Source organism: Lolium rigidum, chromosome 4 (assembly GCF_022539505.1).
Source record: "Lolium rigidum isolate FL_2022 chromosome 4, APGP_CSIRO_Lrig_0.1, whole genome shotgun sequence".
Classification (NCBI taxonomy): domain Eukaryota; kingdom Viridiplantae; phylum Streptophyta; class Magnoliopsida; order Poales; family Poaceae; genus Lolium; species Lolium rigidum.
In genome coordinates this window covers 6,743,047-6,752,058 of record NC_061511.1, presented here as the reverse complement: position 1 = coordinate 6,752,058, position 9,012 = coordinate 6,743,047, and positions in this window count along the sequence as shown.

Here is a 9,012-nt window from a genome sequence, read left to right as displayed (position 1 = left end):
TGTAGTTTCCGGATATGGTGATCATACCATTGGGACCCAGAATCTTAAGCTTGTTGTAGATGTAGCACGCTCTTGCGTGAAACTTGTGGTAGGTGGGCCTGCCGAAGATGACGTGGTAGGAGATCTTGAAGGGCACGACCTCAAATGTGATCATCTCTTTGCGAAAATTATTAACATCGTCGAAGGCCACGGGAAGTCTGATGCTGCCAAGGGAATTCGCCTTTTTACCCGGAACCACACCATGAAATTCAGTGGTGCTGTGCTTGAGCTGTTCCTTGGTAAGGTTCATCCTCTCCAGAGTCTCCAGGTACATGATGTTCAAGCTAGCTCCGCCATCCATAAGGCACTTGGAGAATCATACCCATCGATGCGGGGACTTACAACTAAGGCATAGCACTCCTTCGGAATGATGGTAGGATGATCCTGCCTATCAAACGTACACGGAGTTTCCGACCACCCGACATACTGCGGCACAGCCGGAACTGTGGCGTTCAGGATCCGGAGAGCTGATTTGCTGGCACGGACTGTTGGAGTTCCGAGGAAGGTGTGGTACGCACCCGCACTGTTTTTGATGAAGGAATTGCGTTTGTTAGCTGCGGGTCCTTCCTTGGGATCCGGCGAAGCATCGTCCTCGTCCGTCGCCTCGGAACTGTCTTCCTCCTTGTCCTTGTTTTTTCCCTTGCCTCCTTTGCCGCGTGGGCGGTGCTTGCGGGCTCGCTTGTATCCTGCTTCCGGGTCAGTTTTGAGGTCATTGACCCACTTGCAGTTGCGATTGGTGTGAGAGGACTTGCCGGTAGCCGGATCAATGTGGGCTAAGCAAGGCATGTCTTTGTACTCTTCATAAGTTTGGGGAGCGCGGGTTCCGGCAGCGGTGACTTCGTCACCACGTTGCTGGCCCCTGCCGGCTCCGCCTCCGCGGCCTCTTCCGCCTCCTTGACCTCCTCGTTGGAAAGCCATGGCGATCAAGTCGGATCCGCCGCCTCTCTGGTTATCAGGGGTGTTTTTCCGCTTGCTGCCACTGCTGCTACCATTATCACGGTTCTTCTTCTGCTGATGCAGGGGCTATGGCTGCGAGGTCTCCGCCTGCGTCATCATCGGCGGCGGTGTGATCGCTGGCGATGGTGATCATGTCATCCAAAGTCAACTTGTTCGTATTGACCAAGCAAGTGAGCTTGTGCCGCAGCAGTCCTCCAGTTGCAATCCACCTATGAAGGCGTGCATAGCTGTGCGGTTATCGACATTCTCGCACTCGTTCCTGGTTTACAACCATTGGGTGAGGAAGCTCCTTGATGTTTCACCCTTATTCTGGATACAGGCCGGTAGGTCGCTTGTCGTGGCAGGTCTTTTGTAGGTGCCCCTGAAGTGCTTCTCAAAAGCATTCTTTAGGTCAAACCAGCAAAAGATGGAATTCTTCTCGAGGTCGCTGAGCCAGATCCGGGCTGGACCTACAAGGAACAGCTGGAGCATGCGGCAGGCAATGTTAGGGGTTTCTCCGGCAAAGGTTACTGCATTGTAGTAATCCTTGATCCAGGTATCCGGCCTTTCGCTGCCATCATAATGCTTCAGGTTTCCGGGTAGCTTGAGGTTCATCCTTGGTTTTGGTTCCTCTCGGATCATCCTGCCAAAGCACTTTGGGCCGATGTAGTCAGTTTTGTATTCGTTGAGACGTTCCCGCGCGTCACGCGATCCTTTGCGGGGGGATTTTGAGCGGGAGCGAGATCTCCGGCCTCCGCCTCCACCTCCACCTCCGCCTCCACCGCTGGGTGGTGCGGAGGGAGACCTGCGAGGGGGCCGATGCGACCTCTTGCTTCCGTCTTCAGATTCTCCTCGACCTTCGCGCTGCTGACTCCGGCTTCGATGGCTACCTTCACCATGGTGCTGGCCGCCTTCATCGTTCCGGCTTCTGCGAGGCTCAGGGTCGCGGTCCTCGTGCCGGCTCCGACAGGTTTTCGGCGTGCGCTCCCTGTTCCTGTTCCTCTGAGGGACCATGTTGTCGCAGATGTTTATTCCACAAGGCCCATGGGGTCTAGTGTTTCCGGCTGGACTACGGCGGCGAGGAGGTGGAGGACCTGGGTATCCATTGGGCGGAGGTGACGGGTTCCGGTACTTGTCCCTACCAGTGTACATTGCATCCTTTCCCTTCTTCGGATCTGACGGAGGCGTCTTTGATGGTACGAGGATTGGATTTGGGTGTTCTCTGGTTCTCCTTCTGCGCTCCGAGGATCCGGTGCGCGATTCGTCGTCGTGGTGTTTGCTTTTGGAGGCGTCCTTCTGCGCAGTGGACATGCATAACTCAGGGTCAGATTCCAACTTGTGTGAAGTGTCTGCCTTGCTCTACTGCCGCACTGCTGAAGCCGAGTGTGCGGAGGTGGTTGATGTCGATTTCCTCATTCTTCTTGGCCAAAAGTTCCGCAGCCTTTTGCATGTTTTCCTTTGGAGTGGTGAGCGGCTGCTAGAGGGAGTTGCAGAGGTGATCTTGCAGGGGTCGATGGCGTCCCGTCGGATCTTATCTGCCTCCTTGTGCGTATCCTTTATCATGGACTCCCAATGTTATCGGAGTTTTTTGGCCTTCTGCAAGGAGTCAACGGCTTCGCGCTCTCTTTTGAGAAAACCATCAATTACTTCTTGAGCCTCTTGCCTTTCTTCCAGCATTGTTGCTGCGGTGGTGGAAATTTTCTTGGCGGTAGCCAGCATCTCCCTTCTTGTAGCTTCTAGAGCTACTGGATCTGCGGCTTCCTCCGGGGTTATAGGCTTGTTGAGGACTTCTGTGTGAATTAAGGCTCCTATGCCTGCTTGCTCCGCGAGTTCTTCCGAGGTCAGGTAATCCTTACTCTCGGAATCGGAAGGTCCTGCCTTCATGGGGTCGGAAGGAGTTGCTTCTTCGTCGGCATCCTCTCCTAGCCCAGTTATGGTCGCTAGGACCTCTTTGGGCGGAGCTGATTCCGCCTCAGCTCGTTCTTCATCCTCCAAATCCTTCGTGACGCGGTTGTACTCTTCCGTGTCCATAGTGGAGGCGTCATCGGAGATTGGGCTTAGGTTGCCCAAGATTGACTCTTCTTTGTCTCCGGCATCCTCTTGCTGTTCGGGGGCTTCGCTTTCTCCGACAGCTTCTTGCCGTTCTGGGGCGTCACCGGCTCCGACAGCATCATCATGCATGGGTCCAGCTTCTACCTGAGGAAGAGCGGTTCCAGCGGTATGCGCGAGAAAGTGCACGAAGTGACACCTCTGCTTCTCTAACACCTGGGAAACCCAGGCGGATCTGCATTGGTCTTCCAACGTTGTTTCCTGCTTCGGGGCGGATTGGGTGGGTTTTGAACTTTCCAGATCTAAGGCGGATTCTTCCATAGGAAGTTCGAGCATCTCAGATCAGATCTTCGTGACTGCGTCCTGCTCAGCGGCGGTCGCGTCAGCGTTACTTACCAGGGCATTTCCGTCGGAATCGACAGTTTCGCCGATGAAGATGTGAATGCCGCCGATTGGGACGATGGAGAGCTTGATGGGGTCGGTTCTAGCCGGAATCCATCACTCGTCCCGTGGGACGATCGGAAATTTCCCGGCGTAGAGGACACGCCCCACATCGATGGATTCGTCATAGCTTCCCATGGCGGAACACTCCCGGTTCCGGCCTTCTGACACCGTAGGCCCCATGGTGGGCGCCAACTGTCGTTGCCTATTCAATGGTACCCTGGAGGAGGGTTCCTCACGAGGGGGAGAAGAAGTAGGGGCCATAGGGCGGAGAGTCCTCGGGACGGTGGTACGCGATTTACCCAGCTTCGGAACACCTGCTCGAAGACAGGGCCAACTCGTCGCTTGTCTGGAATTATATGGGCGCTTTCGCGTTGTTACAATGAGTTGTGGTTGTGCCTCTAGGGCTCCCAGGATCCGGCTTATAAAGGCGCACGAATCTAGGGTTTACATGGAGAGTCCTAGCCGGATTACAGGTTGCCTTACTACGGTACAATGTCTTGCCGTGTACGTCAAGGATCCGCCTTCCATCTATGTCGTACTGGATCTGGGTTCCTTATGGGCCTCCACGGATCCGGCCTCCTTCGTAGGTCGGTTGGGATCCGGTTCCCTGATCCTGGGCTGGACTTCATCCTTCATGATCTACAGCAACTGGGCCGCCCGATGGGCCACATGCCACATCACCATTTGTGGGCCACCCGGGCTTGCCGGATCTAGGCATTATCGATGGTACACCCATGAAGTATACCCACAACAAATCTACAAATGAACTTTCACATCCACGTATCACGCGGAGAAGTCACACTGATGCACCAAATGCAATGGCAAGAGCACCACAAAGATGCCCAAATCCTTGTCTCTCAAATTATAACAAAGCTACAAAAGATATTGGGGTAATAAGAGAGGAAGAACAAATAAGAAGAGGAACAACAAATTTCTCTCCAAGATCTAGATCTAGTGATTCCCTCACAAAGAGGGGGATTTGATTGGTGCAAATATAGATTTAGATCTCCTCTCTCGTTTCCTCAAATATGAGCAAGAATCATGGAGGGACTGAGGGAGGGGAAGCTCTCATGAGTTCAACAATGGTGGAGAGCAAGAGGAAGAAGAAGTAACCAGCCCAAGGAGGAAATTTTGTATCCGGGCAGGAATTCCTCCCCCCTCTCCCCGAAAAACATCACAACGAGAATGACCATAACTTGAGCATCCGAACTCCGATTTTGATGATCTTGGGCTTGTTTTGAAGCTAGTAACATGATCTAAAAGATCATGCAGGGGACAATCATAGCACAACAAGGATTTATATAAAGAAATTATAAAAGGTTTGACCTATCTATAAAAGACAAACCGGTAAAACCTCCAACCTTGAAAACAAAACAAGTTTCTCGTTCAAAATACGTTTTAATGAACTAGAGATTGTTATGAGATTAAGCACAAGATCTAAAATATCACATGGATAAGATCTAAATAACAAGCAAGAAAGATGATGCAAGGATGCAAAGGTTTTATCTCTCTGAAGGATACAATCGAGTTACTCACTCGAGAGCCATCTTGATAGTACAACAACTAAACTATAAACCGGTCTCCAACTACACCATGAGACCGGTAAGAAAGAAACCCTATCAAGACCAAAACTTAACCTTGCGCGTTCCACTTGAGCTCGATGATGACGATCTTGACCGCAACAAGATGGAACGTCTTTCTTGATTGTGCTTGCTTGATAAAGTCTTGTGGATTACTCGTCCATAATCCACCATGGGAGAGATTCTTCTTGGGCGCATCTTCACATGTCCATCATCACCATATGGATGGCAAGATCAAGCATATGATTGATGACCCACAAGTATAGGGGATCGCAGCAGTCTTCGAGGGAAGTAAAACCCAATTTATTGATTCGACACAAGGGGAGCCAAAGAATATTTGTAAGCCTTAACAGCGGAGTTGTCAATTCAGCTGCACCTGGAAACAGACTTGCTCGCAAGAGTTTATCAGTAGCAACAGTTTTATAGTAGTAGCAGTAGTGAAATATAAGCAGCAGTGTAATAAAGACAGCAGTAGCGATTATAGTAAACAACAGGATTAAACTATTGTAGGCACAAGGATGGATGAACGGGCGCTGCATGGATAAGAGAACTCATGTAACAATCAAGGCAGGGCATTTGCAGATAATAATCAAGCGGTATCCAAGTACTAAATATCCATAGGCATGTGTTCCGTATATAGTCGTACGTGCTCGCAATGAGAAACTTGCACAACATCTTTTGTCCTACCAGCCGGTGGCAGCCGGGCCTCTAGGGAAACTATCGGTAATTAAGGTACTCCTTTTAATAGAGTACCGGAGCAAAGCATTAACACTCCATGAACACATGTGATCCTCATATCACAGCCTTCCCCTCCGATTGTCCCAATTTCTGTCAATTTGGGGCCTCGGGTTCCGGACAGCAATATGTGTATACAACTTGCAGGTACGATCATAAAACAATGAATATCTTCATGAATCAATAACATGTTCAGATCTGAAATCATGGCACTCGGGCCCTAGTGACAAGCATTAAGCATAACAAGTTGCAACAATATCATAAAAGTACCAACAACGGATACTAGGCACTATGCCCTAACAATCTTATGACTATTACATGATCAATCTCATCCAATCCCTACCATCCCCTTCAGCCTACAGCGGGGGAATTACTCACACATGGATGGGGGAAGCATGGATGGTCGATGGAGAGGCGTCGGTGGTGATAATGGCGATGATCTCCTCCAATTCCCCGTCCTGGCAGGGTGCCAGAACGGAGTTTCTGGTCCCGAGATGGAGTTTCGCGATGGCGGCGGAGTTCTGGATGTCTTCTGGCAAATTGGTCGAACCCCCGTGCGTTTTTAGGTCGAAAGCCTTAAGTAGTCCAGAGGGGAGCGTCGGGGGCTGGCCGAGGCGACGCCACCATAGGGCGGCGTGGCCCAGGGGCCCACCGCGCCGCCTGGTGGTGTGGGCGCCTCGTGGTCCCCCTCCGTCTCGTCTTCTGGCTCTGTAGGTCTTCTGTGAAAATAGGCCCATTGCAATTATTTCCGGGGATTTTCCTGAAAGTTGAGTTTCGCACAAAAACAAGACACCGAGGCAATCTCGCGAAAACAGCGTTAGTCCGTGTTAGTTGTATCCAAAATACACAAATTAGAGGCAAAACAATAGCAAAAGTGTTCGAGAAAGTAGATACGTTTTGGACGTATCAACTCCCCCCAAGCTTAGCTTATTGCTTGTCCTTAAGCAATTCAGTTAACAACTGAGTGCGATAAAAGAACTTTCACGAACACATTTGCTCATATGATGTAAATATTCTCATGATATGGACGAGTACTTAGGCAATTCATAATAAGATAAATGCAAATAAAGTCATCTAATAGTTATGTCAATCATGAAGAAGATACCAACAAACTAATAATAAGCATCATGAATCATATCTATCGACAGGATTGCAATGTTCATAAAAAGATATGATAAAGTGGTATCTCGCTTGCCCGTATTTGTACAGCAAAACATAAATGCCCAGGCACCTCTGAAATTCATAGAAAGACTAGAAGTAAAGATTATCAAAGATAAAAGCATCAAAGTTATACCGCAGCTAATTATATTTTGGGACAAGCATATTATACTAAGAATGACAATTATGCTCTCAAGAAGGTGCTCAAAGAAAGGATGGAGACTCAATGTAAAAGTAAAAGATTGACCCTTCGCAAAGGGAAGCAGGGATTAACATGTGCTAGAGCTTTTCATTTGTAAAACAGGAGTAAAATTGTTTTGAGAGGTGTTTGTTGTTGTCAACGAATGGTAGTGGGCACTCTAACTACCTCGTCAACCAGACTTTCAAGAGCGGCTCCCATGAAGGACGTTATCTCTACCAGCAAGGTAAATCATCCCTCTTCTCTTTTGTTTACACACGTACTTTAGTTTCATTATGGATGACACTCCTCCCAACCTTTGCTTACACAAGCCATGGATAACCGAATCCTCGGGTGCCTTCCAACATTCACATACCATGGAGGAGTGTCTATTTGCAAATTAAGTTGCTTACTGATGAATCAGGGCAAAACATGTGAAGAGAATTATTAATGAAAGTTAATTAATTGGGGCTGGTGAAAGGATTGTATGCCGCACCTAGAGGGGGGGTGAATAGGTGCTAACCAATTTTTAGTTCTTTTTCAATTTAGGCTTGACACAAAGGTAAATTCTCTAGATATGCAACTAAGTGAATTTACCTATATGACAAGATAAGCAACTAAGCAAGATATAGCTACGCAATATAAGAGATAGAATAGGATAGAGGTAACCGAGAGTGGAGCACGCGATGACACGGAGATGATTCCCGTAGTTCCCTTCCTTTGCAAGAAGGTATGTCTACGTTTGGAGGAGTGTGGTTGCTACGAAAGCCAAACCAACAGACCACGAAGGCTTCACTCGGATCTCCGGTGAGCAACGCCACAAAGGCCTAGCCCACGTCCACTAAGGGATTTCCTCGAGGCGGAAACCGGGCCTTTACAAGGTTCTTGGGGCACACATCCACAACTGAATTGGAGGCTCCCAAATCTGTAACAATACAACAATCAACAACAACACATCAACACAAATCAACTAGGGAACCAAATAGGAACACTAGCATGAGATCCCTCAAACAAATGAGGGGAAAATGAAGAACGCTTCGGTGAGGATGTAGATCGGTGTCTTCTCCTTCGAATCTCCAAAGATCAAGAGCTTTGGTTGGAGGAGGAAGGAGATCTTGCAAATCTTGTGTTCTTGAGGTGGCTCTAATGGTGGTGAAGCTTGGCAGATTTTTCTTGCAATGATTGAGCAACTTGTCCCTTTGGAGAAGAGAGCTATTTATATGATTGGAGCTCTCAGATCTGACCGTTGGGGCGAAATCCACTAACACCGGAAGTTCCGGCCAGGATGGCCGGAAGTTCCGGCTGGCACCGGGAGTACCGGCCAGGAGGGCCGGAACTTCCGCCAGGAAAAATCTTCGTCAGACAACCAGTTCAGCAAATGTTTGGGCGGAACTAGGGCGAAACTTCCGGCCAAGTTCCGGCCAAGTTCCGGAATTGCGAGAAAACCTTACTGGACTATACTGAGCCACAATTCCCGATTTCCGGAACTTGCCCGGAAGTTGGGCAGAAGTTCCGCTGACCGGAACTTCCGGCCACTCGCGTCGGAACTTCCGGCCAGGGAACAAAAACAGCAATCAACACTGCGCTGACAGGGCCTCTGCAGAACATACCAGGGCGGAAGTTCCGCCTGCTGGGGCCGGAACTTCCGCCAGAAGTAAAAACCCTTCAGAACATCAGAACAGGCAGACCATCTCGCTGATCAAAAATATATTCCGAACACTTGTACCTGTCTACATCAACACACATAAATATATACCTAGTGTTGACATCAAACACACAAAACCCAAAAGGGCGGGAAATGTTCTTTCAATCTCCCCCTTTTTGGTGTTTGATGACAACACAAGTATTTGCAAGGAATGAAGCATGTAAACCAACAATGTGAAAGATGTAGAG